The sequence below is a fragment of the Aquarana catesbeiana genome, linkage group LG03 (genome assembly GCF_042186555.1).
Source record: "Aquarana catesbeiana isolate 2022-GZ linkage group LG03, ASM4218655v1, whole genome shotgun sequence".
Classification (NCBI taxonomy): domain Eukaryota; kingdom Metazoa; phylum Chordata; class Amphibia; order Anura; family Ranidae; genus Aquarana; species Aquarana catesbeiana.
The window spans coordinates 528681096-528707328 of NC_133326.1; the positions used below are offsets into that span (position 1 = coordinate 528681096).

Sequence of the window (26233 nt, forward strand, 5' to 3'; positions counted from 1 at the left end):
ACGGTCAGAACGAGGCCACGTGACTTGACAGGAGGAGACGCATGAAATCCTCCCTGCAGCTACTGCGCATGTGCGGCTCAGAGACGGCAGAAGATAAACAAGCCGAGGTGATGATTTCCATGGAAACTATTAGCCCCGTAAATGGCAGACACTGGAGTCCCCGCCCCCTGCAGGTTCCCAGCCTATCTCCTGCAGGCTGCTGCTTGAGTGGGCGGGATGGGGGGTGTGGCCTGGAAGAGGGAGGAGTTCCTGGAGGTGCATTACTTTCCAGGCCTGAAACTCCCCCTCGTCAGTGTTGTGGTTGGTCAGGGTGAGTAGGAAGCTTTCTTCAGCTCCTCCCCCCTGAGTCCTGACCTCTGACCCCACTCCCTCCAGATCATACTGTCACTGAACTCCAGGCTTTGGATGGAGTAGTACTTCTGCTGGGGGAGGGGAACAAAGTCACAAAACTTTAGGATTTTGGAGAGAGGTGAATATGAAGCCAGCCTAGAAGTGCAGAGAGTTGTCACTGCAGTGCTGAGCAAGAAGCCAGTGAAGACATCTCTATGTCTCTCCATGTGCCAGGAATCTCTGCCCAGCCATTTCTATATCCCATCCCTCAGATCCCTGTATACTTCACAGAACAAACATTCCTCATCACATTTCTATATACCATCCCTAAGGTCCCTGTATACTTCACATAACAAACATTCCTCATCACATTTCTATATACCATCCCTCAGATCCCTGTATACTTCACATAACAAACATTCCTCATCACATTTCTATATACCATCCCTCAGATCCCTGTATACTTCACAGAACAAACATTCCTCATCACATTTCTATATCCCATCCCTCAGATCCCTGTATACTTCACAGAACAAACATTCCTCATCACATTTCTATATACCATCCCTCAGATCCCTGTATACTTCACATAACAAACATTTCTCATCACATTTCTATATACCATCCCTCAGATCCCTGTATACTTCACAGAACAAACATTCCTCATCACATTTCTATATACCATCCCTCAGATCCCTGTATACTTCACAGAACAAACATTCCTCATCACATTTCTATATACCATCCCTCAGATCCCTGTATACTTCACATAACAAACATTTCTCATCACATTTCTATATACCATCCCTAAGATCCCTGTATACTTCACAGAACAAACATTCCTCATCACATTTCCTTGTATTTCGCACATAGGGGAACCTGTTCACTTGAATGGGCCGCCATATATGTGACAAACACATCATAGAGGCTTTAGAAACTTTTAAGGCATGCAGCTTTTCCACAAGACAGAACACACGTCTGATCATCGCATTTGGGGCGCCATTAACAATTATTGGGCACCTCAAGTTCTTTGCGCATGTGAAGTACATTTCTGAAATGCGCTGCAGATTGCCCGTTACCTGTGCACTTTGTCACACATTCAGGTGACCTCAAATGTCAATGTGGCCCAATGTCTCGTATACACGGCTAGTTTTCTTTTCATTTCCGGGGGGGCGGGGGGCATTGATTTATAACAACGGCCCTGCGTGACCAATGGGGTGCCATCTCCTTCTCATGTATCCCGTGTGTCATGCTGTGACCAACTTGTGATCATGTATGTAATTTGTGACTGTCCCTTGTGTCATGTATGTAATCTGTGACCGTCCCGTGTGTCATGTATGTAATCTGTGACCGTCTCGTGATCATGTATGTAATTTGTGACTGTCCCGTGTGTCATGTATGTAATCTGTGACTGTCCCGTGTGCCATGTATGTAATCTGTGACCATCTCGTGATCATGTATGTAATTTGTGACTGTCCCGTGTGTCATGTATGTAATCTGTGACTGTCCCTTGTGTCATGTATGTAATCTGTGACCGTCCCGTGTGTCATGCATGTAATCTGTGACTGTCCCTTGTGTCATGTATGTAATCTATGACTGTCCCTTGTGTCTTGTATGCAATCTCTGACCATCCCATGTGTCATGTATGTAATCTATGACTGTCCCGTGTGTCATGTATGTAATTTGTGACTGTCCCTTGTGTCATGTATGTAATCTATGACTATCCCTTGTGTCTTGTATGCAATCTCTGACCATCCCATGTGTCATGTATGTAATCTATGACTGTCCCGTGTGTCATGTATGTAATTTGTGACTGTCCCTTGTGTCATGTATGTAATCTATGACTGTCCCTTGTGTCTTGTATGCAATCTCTGACCATCCCGTGTGTCATGTATGTAATCTTTGACTGTCCCTTGTGTCATGTATGTAATCTCTGACCGTCCCTTGTGTCATGTATGCAATCTCTGACCGTCCCGTGTGTCATGTATGTAATCTGTGACTGTCCCGTGTGTCATATATATAATCTATGACCGTCCCGTGTGTCATGTATGTAATCTCTGACTCTTGTATCATGTATGTAATCTCTGACTGTCCCAAGGGTTTCCCCTGGGGGGGTATTGCTCTCCTCTGATCATACAGAATGGAATCAGGGGGGCCCCAGCTAAACCCCCCCTAAAATGTCTGATAGATCCCCCATCAGGGGGCGCTCTGGGCTCCTCCGGGGACAAAGTTCCCCCTTTGGTGTCATAATGAGTGGCGGCAGAATCGCCTCTTGAAGCGCACATGTGACTTTCCCTGACAATGGCGCCGTCATGTGACGCCGTACACAAATATCATTTCTATCATTTTATCCCACAAATAGCGCTTTTTATTGGTGGGATTTCATCACCTCGCTGCTTTTTTACATTTTTTGCACCATAAACAGGAAAAAAACTACAGTTTTGAAAAAAATATATATCTTTTTACTTCCCGCTATAAAACATTTCCAATAATTGTTTTTTTGTTTTTTTTAAATCGAATTTCTTCATCAATTTAAGCGAAATGCTTTTGGTAAAAATATCCCAATAAGGCCCCTTTCACACGGGGGTGGCGTCGGCGGTGAAGCGCCGCTATTGTTAGCAGCGCTTTACCGTGGGTATTCGGCCGCTAGTAGGGCAATTTTACCCCCCCCACTAGCGGCCGAGAAAGGCAGAGGCGCTTTGCCGGTGGAATAGCCGCGCTGTCCCATTGATTTCAATGGGAAGAAGCGGTGAAGGAGCGGTGTATACAACGCTCCTCCACCGCTCCGAAGATGCAGCTAGCAGGACTTTTTTTCCCGGCCTGCTAGCGCACCGCTCCCTCGGGGCTTTCATACTGGAGAGACAGCAGCGCCTGTTTTGGGTCGGTTTGCGGGCGCTATTTTTAGCGCAATAGCGCCTGCAAACCGCCCCAGTGTGAAAGGGGCCTAAGTGTAAATTGATTGGTTTATAGAAACGTTATCACATCTACAAACTATGCGATATATACTGGATTTTATATTTGTTTATTCATACTAGTAATGGCGGCGATCAGCCACTTCTAGCGGGACTGCAATATTGCGGCGGACAATCTGACACTGACTGACACATTGTGGGAACCAGTGACACCAATACAGTGATCACTGCTAATATTATATGCCCAACTGCTGGCCCACACCGCCCTCTGATGTGACCCGCCACCTCCTGCTCTGGGGTGGCTGGTCAGCAAGCCCAGATCACGGGTTCTCCGACCCGCCATCCCCGAGAATCGTGTGAATGGAGCCGTCGCTAGAGTAAGCATGCGGCTGCAGTAGAGAGCAGAGCCAATGAGTCCTGTATAGTGCCGGCTCCTGTCACAGGCGGAGTGATACCAAATGTACTGACCTCTGACCCCACTCCCTCCAGATCATACTGTCACTGAACTCCAGGCTTTGGATGGAGTAGTACTTCTGCTGGGGGAGGGGAACAAAGTCACAAAACTTTAGGATTTTGGAGAGAGGTGAATATGAAGCCAGCCTAGAAGTGCAGAGAGTTGTCACTGCAGTGCTGAGCAAGAAGCCAGTGAAGACATCTCTATGTCTCTCCATGTGCCAGGAATCTCTGCCCAGCCATTTCTATATCCCATCCCTCAGATCCCTGTATACTTCACAGAACAAACATTCCTCATCACATTTCTATATACCATCCCTAAGGTCCCTGTATACTTCACATAACAAACATTCCTCATCACATTTCTATATACCATCCCTCAGATCCCTGTATACTTCACATAACAAACATTCCTCATCACATTTCTATATACCATCCCTCAGATCCCTGTATACTTCACAGAACAAACATTCCTCATCACATTTCTATATCCCATCCCTCAGATCCCTGTATACTTCACAGAACAAACATTCCTCATCACATTTCTATATACCATCCCTCAGATCCCTGTATACTTCACATAACAAACATTTCTCATCACATTTCTATATACCATCCCTCAGATCCCTGTATACTTCACAGAACAAACATTCCTCATCACATTTCTATATACCATCCCTCAGATCCCTGTATACTTCACAGAACAAACATTCCTCATCACATTTCTATATACCATCCCTCAGATCCCTGTATACTTCACATAACAAACATTTCTCATCACATTTCTATATACCATCCCTAAGATCCCTGTATACTTCACAGAACAAACATTCCTCATCACATTTCCTTGTATTTCGCACATAGGGGAACCTGTTCACTTGAATGGGCCGCCATATATGTGACAAACACATCATAGAGGCTTTAGAAACTTTTAAGGCATGCAGCTTTTCCACAAGACAGAACACACGTCTGATCATCGCATTTGGGGCGCCATTAACAATTATTGGGCACCTCAAGTTCTTTGCGCATGTGAAGTACATTTCTGAAATGCGCTGCAGATTGCCCGTTACCTGTGCACTTTGTCACACATTCAGGTGACCTCAAATGTCAATGTGGCCCAATGTCTCGTATACACGGCTAGTTTTCTTTTCATTTCCGGGGGGGCGGGGGGCATTGATTTATAACAACGGCCCTGCGTGACCAATGGGGTGCCATCTCCTTCTCATGTATCCCGTGTGTCATGCTGTGACCAACTTGTGATCATGTATGTAATTTGTGACTGTCCCTTGTGTCATGTATGTAATCTGTGACCGTCCCGTGTGTCATGTATGTAATCTGTGACCGTCTCGTGATCATGTATGTAATTTGTGACTGTCCCGTGTGTCATGTATGTAATCTGTGACTGTCCCGTGTGCCATGTATGTAATCTGTGACCATCTCGTGATCATGTATGTAATTTGTGACTGTCCCGTGTGTCATGTATGTAATCTGTGACTGTCCCTTGTGTCATGTATGTAATCTGTGACCGTCCCGTGTGTCATGCATGTAATCTGTGACTGTCCCTTGTGTCATGTATGTAATCTATGACTGTCCCTTGTGTCTTGTATGCAATCTCTGACCATCCCATGTGTCATGTATGTAATCTATGACTGTCCCGTGTGTCATGTATGTAATTTGTGACTGTCCCTTGTGTCATGTATGTAATCTATGACTATCCCTTGTGTCTTGTATGCAATCTCTGACCATCCCATGTGTCATGTATGTAATCTATGACTGTCCCGTGTGTCATGTATGTAATTTGTGACTGTCCCTTGTGTCATGTATGTAATCTATGACTGTCCCTTGTGTCTTGTATGCAATCTCTGACCATCCCGTGTGTCATGTATGTAATCTTTGACTGTCCCTTGTGTCATGTATGTAATCTCTGACCGTCCCTTGTGTCATGTATGCAATCTCTGACCGTCCCGTGTGTCATGTATGTAATCTGTGACTGTCCCGTGTGTCATATATATAATCTATGACCGTCCCGTGTGTCATGTATGTAATCTCTGACTCTTGTATCATGTATGTAATCTCTGACTGTCCCAAGGGTTTCCCCTGGGGGGGTATTGCTCTCCTCTGATCATACAGAATGGAATCAGGGGGGCCCCAGCTAAACCCCCCCTAAAATGTCTGATAGATCCCCCATCAGGGGGCGCTCTGGGCTCCTCCGGGGACAAAGTTCCCCCTTTGGTGTCATAATGAGTGGCGGCAGAATCGCCTCTTGAAGCGCACATGTGACTTTCCCTGACAATGGCGCCGTCATGTGACGCCGTACACAAATATCATTTCTATCATTTTATCCCACAAATAGCGCTTTTTATTGGTGGGATTTCATCACCTCGCTGCTTTTTTACATTTTTTGCACCATAAACAGGAAAAAAACTACAGTTTTGAAAAAAATATATATCTTTTTACTTCCCGCTATAAAACATTTCCAATAATTGTTTTTTTGTTTTTTTTAAATCGAATTTCTTCATCAATTTAAGCGAAATGCTTTTGGTAAAAATATCCCAATAAGGCCCCTTTCACACGGGGGTGGCGTCGGCGGTGAAGCGCCGCTATTGTTAGCAGCGCTTTACCGTGGGTATTCGGCCGCTAGTAGGGCAATTTTACCCCCCCCACTAGCGGCCGAGAAAGGCAGAGGCGCTTTGCCGGTGGAATAGCCGCGCTGTCCCATTGATTTCAATGGGAAGAAGCGGTGAAGGAGCGGTGTATACAACGCTCCTCCACCGCTCCGAAGATGCAGCTAGCAGGACTTTTTTTCCCGGCCTGCTAGCGCACCGCTCCCTCGGGGCTTTCATACTGGAGAGACAGCAGCGCCTGTTTTGGGTCGGTTTGCGGGCGCTATTTTTAGCGCAATAGCGCCTGCAAACCGCCCCAGTGTGAAAGGGGCCTAAGTGTAAATTGATTGGTTTATAGAAACGTTATCACATCTACAAACTATGCGATATATACTGGATTTTATATTTGTTTATTCATACTAGTAATGGCGGCGATCAGCCACTTCTAGCGGGACTGCAATATTGCGGCGGACAATCTGACACTGACTGACACATTGTGGGAACCAGTGACACCAATACAGTGATCACTGCTAATATTATATGCCCAACTGCTGGCCCACACCGCCCTCTGATGTGACCCGCCACCTCCTGCTCTGGGGTGGCTGGTCAGCAAGCCCAGATCACGGGTTCTCCGACCCGCCATCCCCGAGAATCGTGTGAATGGAGCCGTCGCTAGAGTAAGCATGCGGCTGCAGTAGAGAGCAGAGCCAATGAGTCCTGTATAGTGCCGGCTCCTGTCACAGGCGGAGTGATACCAAATGTACTCTGCCTGGGACACCAGCCGCCAGCGATACCCACCAGGAGTACCCAGCAGCAATACCCGCTAGCAGTAACTGCTAACAGTACCCACCAGTAGTACCAGCAAAACCCACCAGCACCTGCCAACAGTACCCACCAGCAGTATCCACAATACCTGCCAGAAGTACCAGCAAAACTGACCACCTGTATTCATCCAGGGGGACAGCCAGCAGCAGCCGCCAGCCATACCCGCCTGGGGGACAGCAACCGCCAACGATACCTGCAGGAATCCTGAGGAAGAAGTGAAGATTGAGGTCAGTTTTTAATAAAAAATCAAACAGCAATGGGGATATCTGCACTCTGTACTCGCTACACTGGGCTGCTTTCACACTGATCTGCAGGTGCTGTGCAATGTACCTGTACTGACCCATAGACTTCTGTTATTACCTGTACTGACCCATAGACTTCTGTTATTACCTGTACTGAGCCATAGACTTCTGTTATTACCTGTACTGACCCATAGACTTCTATTATTACCTGTACTGACCCATAGACTTCTATTATTACCTGTACTGACCCATAGACTTCTGTTATTACCTGTACTGACCCATAGACTTCTGTTATTACCTGTACTGACCCATAGACTTCTATTATTACCTGTACTGATCCATAGACTTCTGTTATTACCTGTACTGACCCATAGACTTCTGTTATTACCTGTACTGACCCATAGACTTCTATTATTACCTGTACTGATCCATAGACTTCTGTTATTACCTGTACTGACCCATAGACTTCTATTATTACCCGTACTGACCCATAGACTTCTGTTATTACCCGTACTGAGCCATAGACTTCTGTTATTACCCATACTGAGCCATAGACTTCTGTTATTACCCATACTGAGCCATAGACTTCTGTTATTACCCGTACTGAGCCATAGACTTCTGTTATTACCTGTACTGACCCATAGACTTCTGTTATTACCTGTACTGATCCATAGACTTCTGTTATTACCTGTACTGACCCATAGACTTCTGTTATTACCTGTACTGACCCATAGACTTCTATTATTACCTGTACTGACCCATAGACTTCTATTATTACCTGTACTGACCCATAGACTTCTGTTATTACCCGTACTGAGCCATAGACTTCTGTTATTACCTGTACTGACCCATAGACTTCTATTATTACCTGTACTGACCCATAGACTTCTGTTATTACCTGTACTGACCCATAGACTTCTATTATTACCTGTACTGACCCATAGACTTCTGTTATTACCTGTACTGACCCATAGACTTCTGTTATTACCTGTACTGATCCATAGACTTCTGTTATTATCTGTACTGACCCATAGACTTCTATTATTACCTGTACTGACCCATAGACTTCTGTTATTACCTGTACTGACCCATAGACTTCTATTATTACCTGTACTGACCCATAGACTTCTGTTATTACCCGTACTGAGCCATAGACTTCTGTTATTACCTGTACTGACCCATAGACTTCTATTATTACCTGTACTGACCCATAGACTTCTATTATTACCTGTACTGACCCATAGACTTCTGTTAATACCTGTACTGACCCATAGACTTCTATTATTACCTGTACTGACCCATAGACTTCTGTTATTACCTGTACTGACCCATAGACTTCTGTTATTACCTGTACTGACCCATAGACTTCTATTATTACCTGTACTGACCCATAGACTTCTGTTATTTCCTGTACTGACCCATAGACTTCTGTTATTTCCTGTACTGACCCATAGACTTCTGTTATTACCTGTACTGACCCATAGACTTCTGTTATTACCTGTACTGACCCATAGACTTCTATTATTACCCGTACTGACCCATAGACTTCTGTTATTACCCGTACTGAGCCATAGACTTCTGTTATTACCCGTACTGACCCATAGACTTCTATTATTACCTGTACTGACCCATAGACTTCTGTTATTACCTGTACTGACCAATAGACTTCTGTTATTACCCGTACTGAGCCATAGACTTCTGTTATTACCCATACTGAGCCATAGACTTCTGTTATTACCCGTACTGAGCCATAGACTTCTGTTATTACCTGTACTGACCCATAGACTTCTATTATTACCTGTACTGACCCATAGACTTCTGTTATTACCCGTACTGAGCCATAGACTTCTGTTATTACCCGTACTGAGCCATAGACTTCTGTTATTACCCGTACTGAGCCATAGACTTCTGTTATTACCTGTACTGACCCATAGACTTCTGTTATTACCTGTACTGATCCATAGACTTCTGTTATTACTTGTACTGACCCATAGACTTCTGTTATTACCTGTACTGACCCATAGACTTCTATTATTACCTGTACTGACCAATAGACTTCTGTTATTACCTGTACGGACCCATAGACTTCTATTATTACCCGTACTGAGCCATAGACTTCTGTTATTACCTGTACTGACCCATAGACTTCTATTATTACCTGTACTGACCCATAGACTTCTATTATTACCTGTACTGACCCATAGACTTCTGTTATTACCTGTACTGACCCATAGACTTCTGTTATTACCTGTACTGAGCCATATACTTCTATTATTACCCGTACTGGGCCATAGACTTCTATTATTACCCGTACTGAGCCATAGACTTCTATTATTACCCGTACTGAGCCATAGACTTCTATTATTACCCGTACTGGGCCATAGACTTCTATTATTACCTGTACTGACCCATAGACTTCTATTATTACCTGTACTGACCCATAGACTTCTATTATCACCTGTACTGACCCATAGACTTCTATTATTACCTGTACTGACCCATAGACTTCTATTATTACCTGTACTGACCCATAGACTTCTGTTATTACCTGTACTGACCCATAGACTTCTGTTATTACCCGTACTGAGCCATAGACTTCTGTTATTACCTGTACTGACCCATAGACTTCTATTATTACCTGTACTGACCCATAGACTTCTATTATTACCTGTACTGACCCATAGACTTCTGTTATTACCTGTACTGACCCATAGACTTCTGTTATTACCCGTACTGAGCCATAGACTTCTGTTATTACCTGTACTGACCCATAGACTTCTATTATTACCTGTACTGACCCATAGACTTCTGTTATTACCTGTACTGATGCATAGACTTCTGTTATTACCTGTACTGACCCATAGACTTCTGTTATTACCTGTACTGACCCATAGACTTCTATTATTACCTGTACTGACCAATAGACTTCTGTTATTACCTGTACGGACCCATAGACTTCTATTATTACCTGTACTGACCCATAGACTTCTATTATTACGTGCACTGACCCATAGACTTCTATTATTACCTGTACTGACCCATAGACTTCTGTTATTACCCGTACTGAGCCATAGACTTCTGTTATTACCTGTACTGACCCATAGACTTCTATTATTACCTGTACTGACCCATAGACTTCTGTTATTACCTGTACTGACCCATAGACTTCTGTTATTACCCGTACTGAGCCATAGACTTCTATTATTACCCGTACTGAGCCATAGACTTCTATTATTACCCGTACTGGGCCATAGACTTCTATTATTACCCGTACTGGGCCATAGACTTCTGTTATTACCCGTACTGAGCCATAGACTTCTGTTATTACCTGTACTGACCCATAGACTTCTATTATTACCTGTACTGACCCATAGACTTCTGTTATTACCTGTACTGATGCATAGACTTCTGTTATTACCTGTACTGACCCATAGACTTCTGTTATTACCTGTACTGACCCATAGACTTCTATTATTACCTGTACTGACCAATAGACTTCTGTTATTACCTGTACTGACCCATAGACTTCTATTATTACCTGTACTGACCCATAGACTTCTGTTATTACCTGTACTGACCCATAGACTTCTATTATTACCTGTACTGACCCATAGACTTCTGTTATTACCTGTACTGACCCATAGACTTCTGTTATTACCCGTACTGAGCCATAGACTTCTATTATTACCCGTACTGGGCCATAGACTTCTATTATTACCCGTACTGAGCCATAGACTTCTGTTATTACCTGCGGGTTTGGTGTGCTTTCAGAAAGTGCATCACACCTGCAGGATATAATAGAATTCTATGGCAAAGTGCAGCTAACCCACAGGAAAGCCACAGGCGCACTGCGTTGAACCCACGGTGCAGGTAAACTGTAGCCCATCAGTGTGAAAGCAGCCTTAGCACTCATTCATACAATCGGTCCCTGCTTTGCAGGGAACCGAAATCCAGCACATCCCCCACTGACAGGACAGAGCTCTGCCTTGTTTACATAGGCAGAGCTCTGTTCTGTGTCTCTCCTCGCTAATCAGCAGGTGTCGGAGGACATGCATTGGCTGGAGGACATGCTTACTTACCTCCTCTATGCAGTTGGTTTTGCACAGAGCAGCCCGGATCCTCCTCTTCTCGGGTCCCTCATCGGTGCTCCTGGCCCCTCCCTCCTGTTGAGTGCCCACACAGCAAGCAGCTTGCTATGGGGGCACCTGAGCCGAGTCACCAGGGCCGCTGTTAGAAATCATGGGGCCTCCGCACAGCCTACCCGATGGGGCCTCTTTCAACCACACCCTTGACCCCACTCCTGACCTCGGCTCAAAACAAAATGCAGGTTTGTTGCCATTTACATATATGTGTGTGTTTGCAATTGCACAAAGGAGTGGGGCCAGTTTAAATTGTATTTTATTTTATTTTTTTTTTTAAATAAAGAAATCTTACACTGTATCTTTTACATTTTTTTTCTTTGTTCTTTCCTTTCACAAGGGATGTACAACATCCCTTGTGATAGTATAGGCCATGACAGGTCCTCTTTATGGAGATATCTGGGGTCTTTTAGACCCTCTTATCTGTCCTCTGGCCTCCAAAGCACCTGATCAAACCAAGATCAGTCTGATCAGATGCTTGTTCAGGCCGGTAATGGATTGTTTACATGATAACAAAACCGGAAGTGATACAATTCTCGCCACTCCTGGTTTGTGACGTCACACAGTGGGAGGAACGACATCCACCCCTCTCACTGTATCTCAGGAACTGGATGCTACTGGTCCCATCTTAAAGGTGGTGGTTGGGGGACCCCCTTCCGCTGCCTGGAAAAATAATCCAGCGCTTCTTAGCCGCTAGGATTACTTTTAGTTTGTGCAGAATTGCTGGGGCTAAAAAATGATATCATTGCTGCTCCATCATATCCCTCCATCATGGCTATATCATACCTCTATCATGGCTATATCATGCCTCTATCATGGCTATATCATGCCTCTATCATGGCTATATCATGCCTCTATCATGGCTATATCATGCCTCTATCATGGCTCTATCATATCCCTATCATGGCTATATCATGCCTCTATCATGGCTATATCATGCCTCTATCATGGCTATATCATGCCTCTATCATGGCCCTACCATGGTTTTATCATGGCTCTATCATATCCCTATTTTGGCCCTATCATGGCCTTATCATAGCTCTATCATATCCCTACCATGGCTCTATGATGACTCTACCATGGCCCTACCATGGCCCTACAATGGCTCTATAATATCTCTATCATATCCCTATCATGGCTCTATCATATCCCTATCATATCCCTATCATGGTCCTATCATAGCTCTATAATATCTCTATCATATCCCTATCATAGCTCTATAATATCTCTATCATATCCCTATCATGGCTCTATCATATCCCTATCATATCCCTCTAATGGTCCTATCATAGCTCTATAATATCTCTATCATATCCCTATCATGGCCCTATCATGGCCCTATCATAGCTCTATAATATCTCTATCATGGCTCTATCATGGCCCTATCATAGCTCTATAATATCTCTATCATATCCCTATCATGGCTCTATCATATCCCTATCATATCCCTCTAATGGTCCTATCATAGCTCTATAATATCTCTATCATATCCCTATCATGGCCCTATCATGGCCCTATCATAGCTCTATAATATCTCTATCATGGCTCTATCATGGCCCTATCATAGCTCTATAATATCTCTATCATATCCCTATCATGGCCCTATCATAGCTCTATAATATCTCTATCATGGCTCTATCATGGCCCTATCATAGCTCTATAATATCTCTATCATATCCCTATCATGGCTCTATCATGGCTCTGCTTTTGAATGAACGAAAGACTATTTGAATTTTGAAAAAAAAAAAATTCTAAAACGAAATTTGAAAGAACGAAAAACATTTGGATAATTTTGTTTTTCGTATTTTCTAACATAATTAAATTATTAACCATTATTATAGTTTTTATTATTATTATTTTAATAATCAATAATAATAACCTATAATAATAGTTATAAACTATTAAATTATAGGTATTGGAATTTCCTTCCAAATTTGGCAAACTGAACGTAACGAATTTATCTGAAATAACGAATGCCGCATGTAAATGAAATGATCTGATAAACGAAAAAAAAAACAAAAAAACAAATGAAACGAGCACTTACTGTGCTGCCTGTGTGATTTATTATAATATTGATACCCTGCTGTGCTGGGAGTTCTATAATAGGACACAGTGAGGGCTCAATGCTCTATTATTCACTCGCTGTGTCCAGTGCAGCTACGCTCTCCTTCTGATGTTCCCTGGCAGCCTTTTACGTCACGTAAGGGAATTTAACAAAACTCGTGGCCACTCATTAAAATTAGAAGAAAAGCAGTTTTACTGCGTAGAGGGTTCTTTACTGTAAGAGCGGCAAGGATGTGGAATCTCCTTCCACAGGCGGTGGTCTCAGCGGGGAGCATCGATAATTTAAAAAAAAACTATTAGATAAGCACCTGAACGACCGCAACATACAGGGATATACAATGTAATACTGACATATAATCACACACATAGGTTGGCCTTGATGGACTTGTGTCTTTTTTTAACCTCACCTACTATGTAACTATGTTTTTTGAGAAGCGCAGCTCCTTACGTTTATCTATTTATGCTTGTGTACATTTCACTTTGAGCTGCAGCTGTAGTTGTAGGTTTGGAAACAGCACAGTTTTTTTCTTTTACATACTACAGGAGATGGTCAGAGACTGCAGATATGATACAGGAGATGGTCAGAGACTGCAGACATGATACAGGAGACAGTCAGAGACTGCAGACATCATAAAGGAGACGGTCAGAGACTGCAGACATGATACAGGAGACGGTCAGAGACTGCAGACATGATACAGGAGATGGTCAGAGACTGCAGACATGATACAGGAGACGGTCAGAGACTGCAGACATGATACAGGAGATGGTCAGAGACTGCAGACATGATACAGGAGATGGTCAGAGACTGCAGACATGATACAGGAGATGGTCAGAGACTGCAGACATATTATAGGAGATGGTCAGAGACTGCAGACATATTACAGGAGATGGTCAGAGAATGCAGACATGATACAGGAGATGGTCAGAGACTGCAGACATGGTACAGGAGATGGTCAGAGACTGCAGACATAGTACAGGAGATGATCAGAGACTGCAGACATGGTACAGGAGATGGTCAGAGACTGCAGACATGGTACAGGAGATGGTCAGAGACTGCAGACATGGTACAGGAGATGGTCAGAGACTGCAGACATGGTACAGGAGATGGTCAGAGACTGCAGACATATTACAGGAGATGTTCAGAGACTGCAGACATAGTACAGGAGATGGTCAGAGACTGCAGACATATTATAGGAGATGGTCAGAGGCTGCAGACATGATACAGGAGATGGTCAGAGAATTCGGGCATTTAATGTCCAATTGAACTTTCAGTTAAAATCAGCTAAATGCATTTCAGGTGCATCAAAATAAAAGATCCCCCCCCCTCCATCCTTTCTTTCCCCCCTCCATCCTTTCTTTCCCCCTCTCCTCCCCCCTTCTCCCCTTCCTTCCCTACTTGTCATCTTCCATCCCTTATTTTCCTTTTCCTAGTCCTTTCTCCGCCCCCTCCCCTCACTCCCTTTCACTTAAATTATTTTTTATAGTAGATTTATATTTCACTTAGGATATTTTCATTTATTAATTTTTGCACTACTCCTTTGGCTAGATTCCAGCCGAACAATTTTTTCGGGCCCTATTTGGCGTCTCCCTATGTGCACTACCCAGTGACGGTTTTACTTGACATTGAGTCGCAGGCAAAAGATCCTCATATGGGTGAGCGATTGGTGATGGGCGTGGTAGTCGACAGCCGACTCTACCGTGCCATTATTATTTTTATTTACTATTTTTTTTTTTGTATTGTATTCTAAGTCAATGTAATGTTTTTAATTTTGTTTCGTTCTATGCAGTGTTACATCTAATTGTCTTTAAAACATCCCTTGATGAGCCCAGAGTGGCGAAACATGTCGGGACAATCACTCCAGTGATATTGCCGAGTGATTCAATGTTGTCATCTGCTTTGAATTCTAGATGTTTCCTTGTAAATGTGCACATAATTTATACAGTGGAACCGCGGATTAGGAGCATAATCCCTTCCAGGATAATGCTCGTAATCCAAAGTACTCGCATATCAAAGCGAGTTTTCCCATTGAAGTCAATGGAAACGAAAATAATTCATTCCGCATTGACTTCAATGGGATGCAATACCGCATGCAGGCAGAGGCGGGGGGGAGGCTGGAGAGCCTCGGAAACGGCCGAAAAGGCCCGAGAACAGTTCGGCTGACCTCGGCAAACCTCGGAAAGACTTCCTACCACGAGATTTGCCGAGGTCAGCCGTGCTGTACTCGGGGCCTTTCCGTGCATTTCCGAAAGGGACGTTCGGCTCTGCTCGGCTCCGGCGCCCCCCCCCACCTCAAGCCAAAAGCGGTACTGCCCACCACTTTGGCCTGAATCATGCTCGCTTTGCGAGACAACACTCATAAACCGAGTTACGTTTTTTAAAAAAATACAGTGCTCGTATTGCGAAATGCTCGTTAACCGCGTTACTCGCAATCCGAGGTTCCACTGTACCAAAAAAATCTTTTAACTTTGTCTTATATGTAGCAATAAAAATCTTGTCATTTTTTTATACATATTGCGGAGTATTGAAATGACTTCTTCTTATTTTGCCGGCACCCTCAAAAATTTCCCTTGTCTACACTTATCTACAGGGATGTTGGTGCCATTTCCTTGTCATTGTCACCTACCCACATTGCTACTTCCCAAAAGATGCGCAAAGTTTTTACAGTTGTGTTTCTTTTTCTTTTTTTTTATAAAGCAGCCACAGCCTGAGTAGAAAATCCTGTCCTCTGCCAGCATGCTGCAGAGTGGCACCCTTGCTGTGGTCTTCAGAGGCTCAACACAACCCCTATAAGCCTCTCAATTGAAAAGCTCCTGCTCCCTGCTGATTGGAGAGCTCCTGGTCTGACTCAGCGGGGGGGGGCATGTGCAGAGAGGCTGCTGCTTCCGCATACAGAGGGCATGGGTGCTACTCTGCAGCATGCTGGCAGGGGACTGGCTTTTCTACTCAGGCTGTGCACACCTTTTGCTTTTATGAACCTGACATGTATTTAGCAGATTTAAACTAAAAGTTCAATTGGCCTTTAACTGCTGGAAGTCAGTCTAGGCAAGAACATACAAACACAGTTGGCAGGGGCCCAGGGGCTGCACATTGAACTGCCAAAGGGCCACCACTTGGGCACCAGGGGGTTAGAACCTCTGTCAAAATTGCTATTGGTGTTTGTGTCCCCATTGGGAACATTCACCCTGATTTCCTGTCCCAGTGAATGCACAGGAAATTACGTTTTCTGATTGGAAGAAATCTCTTTCTGAATACCTGATCTTTTGTTTCTCTTCCAGTTATTGAAGGACGCTTCCCTGAATGCAGATGATGGTTGTTTTCTTCAGCAGCCTTCAGGCTTTTCCAAAGACCTCCAAACTCCTGGCCCATCTCCATGGAGCCTCTTTCTGCTTATAACCTCAGTACGAGGCTCGGCCTACACACATCCAGCCAATAGCAGAAGAGGGAGGCCAAGGAAAGAATCCTTATCACCGCAGTGCAGCGTCACTGCTAGGAAATAAAGAAGACCCCCTGTGCCTGAGACTGTACTGGTCTAAATACCACCAATCGTGCAACTTTGTCCATAGGCAGTGTCATCGGTCTGGAAACTCTGATGCAGCTGGCTATGTTGGGGCCTTGAAAAAAAATGTTGGTTTCCTCCTTCGACCTATTAAAATATATCTGAACTGTTCACTTGTGGTGTGTGGAGCATCTACCACAGATCTCTAGCCAGCAAAGGGGACCTTATTCAATTCTGTTTGTAACATATTAACCACTTGCTGCCTGCTGGGGCAATTTTTTTTACTTTTTCACTTAGAACCCCTAAATATTATAGTGCCTTGAAAAAGTATTCATACCCCTTGACATTTTCCACATTTTGTCATGTTACAACCAGAAATGTAAATATATTTTATTGGGATTTTATGTGATAGACCAACACAAAGTGGCACATAATTGTGAAGTGGAAGGAAAATGATAAATGGTTTTCAAGATTTTTCACAATAAAATATGTGAAAAGTGTGGGGGGCATTTGTATGGCGCCCCCCTGAGTCAATACTTTGTAGAACCTCCTTTCACTACAATTACAGCTGCAAGTCTTTTGGGGATGTCTCTACCAGCTTTGTACATCTAGAGAGGGACATTTTTGCCCATTCTTTTTTGCAAAATATCTCAAGCTCTGTCAGATTGGATGGAGAACGTCTGTGAACAGCAAGTCTTTCCACAGATTCTCAATGTGATTTAGGTCTGGACTGTGACTGGGCCATTCTAACACATGAATATGCTTTGATCTAAACCATTCCATTGTAGCTCTGGCTGTATGTTTAGGGTCGTTGTCCTGCTGGAAGGTGAACCTCCGCCCCACTCTCAAGTCTTTTGCAGACTCTAACAGGTTTTCTAAGATTGTCCTGTATTTGGCTCCATCCATCTTCCCATCAACTCTGACCAGCTTCCCTGTCCCTGCTGAAGAAAAGCATCCCCACAACACGATGCTGCCACCACCATGTTTCACGGAGGGGATGGTGTGTTCAAGGAGATGTGCAGTGTTAGTTTTCCCCCCACATAGCGTTTTGCATTCAGGCAAAAAAGTTAAATTTTGGTCTCATCTGACCAGAGGACCTTCTTCCACATGTTTGCCGTGTCCCCCACATGGCTTCTCACAAACAGGGCTTCTTATGGCTTTCTTCTTGCCACTCTTCCATTAAGGGCAGATTTGTGGAGAGCACGACTAATAGTTGTCCTGTGGACAGATTCTCCCACCTGAGCTGTGGATCTCTGCAGCTCCTCCAGAGTTACCATGGGCCTCTTGGCTCTTCTCTGATGAATGCTCTCCTTGCCCGGCCGGTCAGTTTAGGTGGACGGCCATGTCTTGGTAGGTTTGCAGTTGTGCCATACTCTTTCCATTTTCTGAAAGCTTGGGATATTTTTTTTATAACCTAACACTGCTTTAACCACTTCAGCCCTGGAAGATTTTGCCCCCTTAATGACCAGGCCATTTTTTGTGATCCGGCACTGTGTCGCTTTGACTGACAATTGCGCGGTCCTGCGGCGGCTGCACCCAAACAAAATTGACATCCTTTTTTTTCCACAAATAGAGATTTCTTTTGGTGGTATTTGAACACCTCTGCGGTTTTTAATCTTTTGCACTATAAACAAAAAAAAGACTGACAGTTTTGAAAAAACATTTTTTTTTTAAATTTCTGATATAATACATATCCCCCCCCCCAAAAAAAAAAAAAATAAAAAAACAAACTTATTCGTCAGTTTAGGCCGAAATATATTCTTCTACATATTTTTGGTAAAAAAAAGCGTAAATTGATTGGTTTGCGCAAAAGTTATCTACAAACTATGGGGTAGATTTAGGGACTTTTATTTATTGTTTTTACTAGTAATGGCGGCGATCTGCGACATTGCGGCGGACAAATCTGACCCCAAATTACACTTTTTGGGGACCAGTGACATTATTACATTGATCAGTGCTATAAAAAATGCACTGATCAATGTATAAATGGCACTGGCAGGGAAGGGGTTAACACTGGGGGGCAATCAAGGGGTTAAGTGTGTTCCCTGGGTGTGTTCTAACTGTAGGGGGGATGGGCTGCAAGGAACATGACAGAGATCACTGGGAACAGAAGATCTCTGACATGTCATCTGGCAGAACAGGGAATCGCCAGTTACCCGTTCTGCCTCTGTGCATAACGATCGCGGGTCGCCGGCGACCATCAAGTACTCCGGACCCACGGGCAACGCTCCCGCAGGGCGCGCCAACTATCTCCTGTGCAAAGACTGACATACACCTACGGCGGTTAGCGCAGAAGAGCCAACCCGCTGCAGTATAATGACGGCGGCTGGCCGGAAAGCGGTTAAACTTCTCCACAACTTTATCCCTGACCTGTCTGGTGTGTTCCTTGGCCTTCATGATGCTGTTTGTGCACTAAGGTTCTCTAACAATCCTATGAGGGCTTCACAGAACAGTTGTATTTATACTGAGATTAAATGACACACAGGTGGACTCTATTTACTAATTAGGTGACTTCTGAAGGCAATTGGTTCCACTGGATTTTAGTTAGGGGTATCAGAGTACAGGGGGCTGAATACAAATGTACCCCCCACACTTTTCACATATTTATTTGTAAAAAAAAAAATTAAAACCATTTATCATTTTCCTTCCACTTCACAATTATGTGCCACTTTGTGTTGGTCTATCACATAAAATCCCAATAAAATACATTTACGTTTTTGGTTGTAACATGAGATAATGTGGAAAATTTCAAGGGGTATGAATACTTTTTCAAGTCACTGTATATACATTATATTACCAAAAGTATTGGGACGCCTGCCTTTACACACACATGAACTTTAATGACATCCCAGTCTAAGGCTGGCCATACACTATTCAATTTTCCTGTTCAACTTTCCTTTAGATTTACCAAAACCATATAATAGGAGGTCAAACCTAAACACTTTCAATTTGGATGCAATCAGGCAGGCCCTTGTACTACATAGTTGAAGGTAAATCTAAAGAAAATTGAACAGGAAAATTGTATGGTGTATGGCCAGCTTTAGTCCGTAGGGTTCAATATTGAGTTGGCCCACCCTTTGCAGCTATAACAGCTTCAACTCTTCTGTGAAGGCCGTCCACAAGGTTTAGGAGTGTCTATGGGAATGTTTGACCAATTGTTCCAGAAGCGCATTTGTGAGGTCAGGCACTGATGTTGGATGAGAAGGCCTGGCTCGCAGTCTCCGCTCTAATTCATCCCAAAGGTGTTCTATCGGGTTGAGGTCAACCTTCCGGAGGTCAAGTCGTTAAAGAAGAACTGCAGTCCGCTCACATAATTTGTAATAAAAACATCTTTGCCATTCTGAAGCTTCCCTCCAACCCCTTTGCATATTATTTTATATATATATATATATATAGTGATTCTGTACTTGCCAAATATGCTGCAGAAATCTCCCGCCACTGAGTCTGGCTGCAGCCATTTTAACTGTGGGCAGCTCAAGCTGCTGTCTGCTCACTTCCTGGATTTACACAGACACAGAGGCACACCTCCCGCTCTGCAGCTCTCATTGGTCCTCTTATGACTCACCCCCCTCTCCCTTCATGAGAGTGAGAGAGAGAGCTGTGCATGATGTCATAAGCCTAGGCTAATGACCAGACAAGAAACAGGAAGTGGGCTGTATAAGGGATTTACTGGCAGAAAAAAAAATGTTTTACAATCCAAAGGTAAAACAACAGCAAAGGCAGAAGATTTAATAGATGGAAAGATGAAAAAATGACTGAAGGTTCCGCTTTACCGTAAACTGTCATGAATGGCTTTTATTCATGAACCGCTTGGTCACTGTTGTGATGCTGTGATTGGTCTGCTGTGGGTACCTGGGCCAATCACAGCGCCCTGTAACATGTGATGTAGATGTTGCCGATCATAACAGTAAGCAAGCTGTAGTGAATGGAAAGCCAGTCATGACAGTTAACTATTACTTATAACAGTGATCATCACTATTATAAGCAATAACAGTTTAAAAAAAATACCCGTTCAACCCCCCCCCAGTGTAAAACAGTGTCACAACTACTCTGATGACAGGATGTAAAATAGTAAAAAAAAAAAAGACAGAAAAAAAGGTTCATTACTAAATGTATACAAAATGTAATAAAAAATGTTTTTTTTTCTTTACATACTGTCACCAGTCCATATTTATTATCACTAACACACAAGTCATATGATGACATTGTACTGCACTGGTGACAGTATGGAAAAAAAAATGATGAAAAAAAAAAAACTGATTTTATTTAATTTCTTTATTTTCCAAAAAATTGAGACAAAAAAATGACAATTTCAAAAAAACTCGCCGTGCCTCTTACTAAATACCTCGGACTGTCTAAATATCTGTCAGCTTCCCGAAAAGGGGGGATTTGGGGGATATTTTTACAGTCCTTGGCGTTTTCGGGGTGTTGAGAAATTAGATAGTCCATCAGTTCATCAAGATTGATCAATCAAAAATATTCAAGATATCAATCGATATTCAGATATACTGTATTTACCGGTGTATAACACGCGCCCCAAGTTTAGGAAGGAATTTTAAGGAAAAAAACTTTTAGGAGGGAAGTTTCAGGAAAAAAAAACTTACATTTAAATGCCCATCAATGCAGCCTTATCTGTCCATCTGCAGCCTTTTCAGTGTCAGTGCAGCCTTGTCAGTGCAGCTTTGCCTCAGTGCAGCCTTCTCAGTGCAGCCTTGCCCCCAGTGGTCAGTGCAGCCTTGTCAGTGCAGCTTTGCCTCAGTGCAGCCTTCTCAGTGCAGCCTTGCCCCCAGTGGTCAGTGCAGCCTTGCCCCCAGTGGTCAGTGCAGCCTTGCCCCCAGTGGTCAGTGCAGCCTTGCCCCCAGTGTCCATTACATTATCGCCGCCGACATATACAAGTTTAGTGTGTAGTTTTAAATATGGCACCGCGGAGTTCGGAGGGACTCGGTGGAGCTGAACGAGCGCCGCGGAGAACACAGTGGCTGGGCGGAGCCGAGATACACATAGCCGAGGGTTCTCGGCGCTGTTCACAGTCACGCCCAGTCCCTATGATGGACATAACACAGGTCCAATGGGGGGACTGGGCGTGACTGTGAACGGCGCCGAGAAGAGCCGAGAACCCTCGGCTATGTGTATCTCGGCTCCGCCCAGTCACTGTGTTCTCGGCGGCGCTCGTTCAGCTCCGCCGAGTCCCTCTGAACTCCGCGGCGCCATATTTAAAACTACACGCTATGTGAATGTCGGTGGCGATCGCTCCGATAGATCACAAAATAGCGGGGATCGCCGTATAACACGCTCCCACGATTTTCCCCTGATTTTAAGGGGTAAAAAGTGCGTGTTATACGCCGATAAATACGGTATTTCATAGTTTGTGGACTCTATACATTTTCTACAGACTAAATAGAATACACTGATTTGGGTAATTCTCACCAAAGGAATGTAGCAGATTACATTTTGAATTTATGAATTTTTGAATTTATGAAAAAAGATTATTTATTTGCTAAATGTTATGACAGAAACAAAGAAACATTTTTTTTTTTTTTTTAATTTTGGATATTTTTTCATTCACATAGCAAAAAAAATATAAACCCATTGGTGAATAAATACCACCAAAAGAAAGCTCTATTTGTGTGAAGAAAAAAAAAAGATACAAATTTCATTTGGGTACGGTGATGCATGACCGCATAATTACCAGTTAAAGTAGTACAGTGCTGAATAGCAAAAAATGGCCTGGTCATGAAGGGGGGGGGGGGTAAAACCTTCCGGAGGTCAAGTCGTTAAAAAGTTGTTGCAGTCGAAAGAGCGGGGATTCATTTTGTTTTAATTTTTTTTATAAATCAGTTCCTGATCACTTCTGTATTTTAGAACAAAGAGACACCGGCAGACAGGATCTCTTCACACTTGTAAAGTTTAATCGGGTCATTTAGATACACAATTTAGATACTTTTTGGTAAAATCGTTTCTATATCATTTCATATTCTACAATGTGTACAAAATCTACAGATCGGTAATCTATCAGTCTAAGCCATATTGCACATCATACTTTACAGACTTGACCTACAAAACTATTTTTTATTGATTTTTTTGCTTTTTTTTTATGACGGGATCAGCCGCAGTCCTCCACCCACATAGGGGGGACTACAAGTCCCAGCATTCCCAGGCACCCCACAGCATGCTGGAACCTGTAGGCGGTTGGGGTGCTGTAGGATGTAGAATCTCAGTGGTAGGCCGATTCCACGCGGTTTATTTGTACATAAAACTTGTGACGTGACACAGATTTGTTACTATTTACATTTAACGGAAGCGGCGACACTCTATACAGCAGGGGGGAGGCAACCTGGGGGACCTCCAACTGTTGTGGAACTACATTTCCCATGAGGCATTGCAAGGCTGGCAGTTCCAATTACTCCCAGAGGCACGAGTTCTGCAGCAGCTGGAGAGCCCCAGGTTCCCTACCCCTGCTATACAGTGACTGTGATCATGTGACCTGCGTCCCTCAGACTGATTTATTAACCACTTAAGGACCAGCCTCGTTTTGGATTTTAGGTGTTTACATGTTTAAAACAGTTTTTTTTGCTAGAAAATTACTTAGAACCCCCAAACATTATATTTGGGTTTTTTTTTTCGAACACCCTAGAGAATAAAATGGCGGTCGTTGCAATACTTTTTTTTGCACCGTATTTGCGCAGCGGTCTTATAATCGCACTTTTTTTGGAAAAAATTCACTTTTTTGAATAAAAAAATAAGACAACAGTAAAGTTAGCCCAATTTTTTTTTTATATTGTGAAATATAATGTTACGCCAAGTAAATTCATGCTCAACATGTCACGCTTCAAAATTGCGCCCGCTCGTGGAATGGCGTCAAACTTTTACCCTCAAAAATCTCCATAGGCGACGTTTAAAAAATTCTACAGGTTGCATGTTTTGCGTTACAGAGGAGGTCTAGGGCTAGATTTATTGCTCTCGCTCTACCGGTCGCGGCGATACCTCACATGTGTGGTTTGACCACCGTTTTCATATGCGGGAGCTACTAGCGTATGCGTTCGCTTCTGCACGCGAGCTCGTCGGGACAGGGGGTTTTTAAAAAAAAATTATTTATTTTACATTATTTTATTTATTTTTACACTGTTTAAAAAAAAAAAAAATGTGTCACTTTTATTCCTATTACAAGGAATGTAAACATAGAAAAAAGCATGACAGGACCTCTTAAATATGAAATCTGGGGTCAAAAAGACCTCAGATCTCATATTTACACTAAAATGCAATAAAAAAAAAAAAAAAAGTAATTTAAAAAAATGACATTGAAAAAAATATGCCTTTAAGAGGCGTGGAGACGACTGGGCGCCATCTTAGCCTCACTCGTCTCCAGGCACAGCACTGAGAAGGACGCGATCGCCTCCGCCGCTACCGACGGCTCCAGTAAGCGGCGGAGGGCACCGGATCGCGGCGTGAGGGGGGGCCCCCTCTTCCGCCACCGATAAAAATGATCTTGCGACGAACCTGCCGCAGGGACCACTTTTATCAGAAAGCCGACTGCCGCACGAAAACGGGGATGCCGGGGTTATGGCAGCTAGCTGCTACCATAACAACTATATCCGCCGGCAAAAGTTGGACGTACATCAGCATGCTGCGGTCCGGAAGTGGTTAAAGGGCCAGTCCAGCCGGAACGTCTATCTCAGGGCCGTCTTTAATTTTGATTGGGCCCTGGGCAAACATTTTCTTGCCCCCCCCCTCCATTCTGAGACATACAAAAAATAGCAGGTAGAGTCAAAATCAGTTTACTGCAGCAGATCACGCAGCGATTGCAATTGTTTGCCAGAGGTTACAGCCTATCCTTACTGCTCACTGGTTGGTTTCTAGAGTTTACAACACATAATTTCTGCTTGCCGATTGGTTGCTAGAGGTTGATGTACATTATTAGCGCTCACTAATTGGTTGCTAGGGGTTACAGCACATCATTACCACTTACTGATTGGTTGCTAGAGATTAAAGCAGATCACTACTGTTCGCTGATTGGTTGCTAGAGGTTAATGCACATCATTACCTCTCACTGAGCAGTGGAGCAATCCCAAATAATTGAGCAAGTAAAGGGGCACAATAATACACATACTACAGGAGAGTGTCAGAGAGTGCAGACATACTACAAGAGAGGTTCAGAGACTGCGGACATACTGCAGGAGACAATCAGAGACTGCGGACATACTGCAGGAGACAATCAGAGACTGCGGATATACTGCAGGAGACAATCAGAGACTGTGGACATACTGCAGGAGACAATCAGAGACTGCGGACATACTGCAGGAGACAATCAGAGACTGCGGACATACTGCAGGAGATTACCAGAGACTGCGGACATACTGCAGGAGATTACCAGAGACTGCGGACATACTGCAGGAGATTACCAGAGACTGCGGACATACTGCAGGAGACAATCAGAGACTGCGGACATACTGCAGGAGACAATCAGAGACTGCGGACATACTGCAGGAGACAATCAGAGACTGCGGACATACTGCAGGAGATTACCAGAGACTGCGGACATACTGCAGGAGACAATCAGAGACTGCGGACATACTGCAGGAGACAATCAGAGACTGCGGACATACTGCAGGAGACAATCAGAGACTGCGGACATACTGCAGGAGATTACCAGAGACTGCGGACATACTGTAGGAGACAATCAGAGACTGCAGACATTATACAGGAGATGGTCAGAGAACTTCCAGCAATGCACAGCTTTACAGTTTAATAACACAGCTCAGGGTTTAAACAGTCAGGCATTTTATGGGTGTAAGTTCATACCTGGCCAGCCAAACTCACTACATACATTCAGGTGTGTGGGCGGGGCTTCCACTCTCTGCTCTCACTACAACAGCCGGGAGCTCCACTGATGCTTTGTTGGGGGGCCCGCGTCACCTGTGAATTGGGGCCCCGATGACAGCTTTGCAGAGCGCACAGAGGACACGGGAGGATGTAATCCCGCGCTAACCAGCTGAGAGGGGAGGGGCCGGGAGCTCCACTGACGCTCTGACCCCGCCCACGTGCAGCCTGTGTACTCGGAATAGAGAGTCTGTAGTGAGAGCCAGTGATCGGAGTGGGAGTGTCATTGGAGATCCCGGCCCCGCCCCCGGACCTCTGTATTCACCAGCCAGTATAGAGGGGGCGGGCCGG

General features: G+C 43.9%; 1 long non-coding RNA gene across 1 annotated transcript; it reads left to right on the forward strand.

Moving 5' to 3' along the window:
* The first annotated feature begins 225 nt into the window (after window positions 1-225).
* LOC141132648 (uncharacterized) lies at window positions 226-17378 on the forward strand. The gene is made up of 3 exons (XR_012242944.1): window positions 226-310; window positions 7255-7350; window positions 16845-17378. It is a non-coding gene; the product is annotated as an uncharacterized lncRNA (long non-coding RNA).
* Window positions 17379-26233: the final 8855 nt, after the last annotated feature.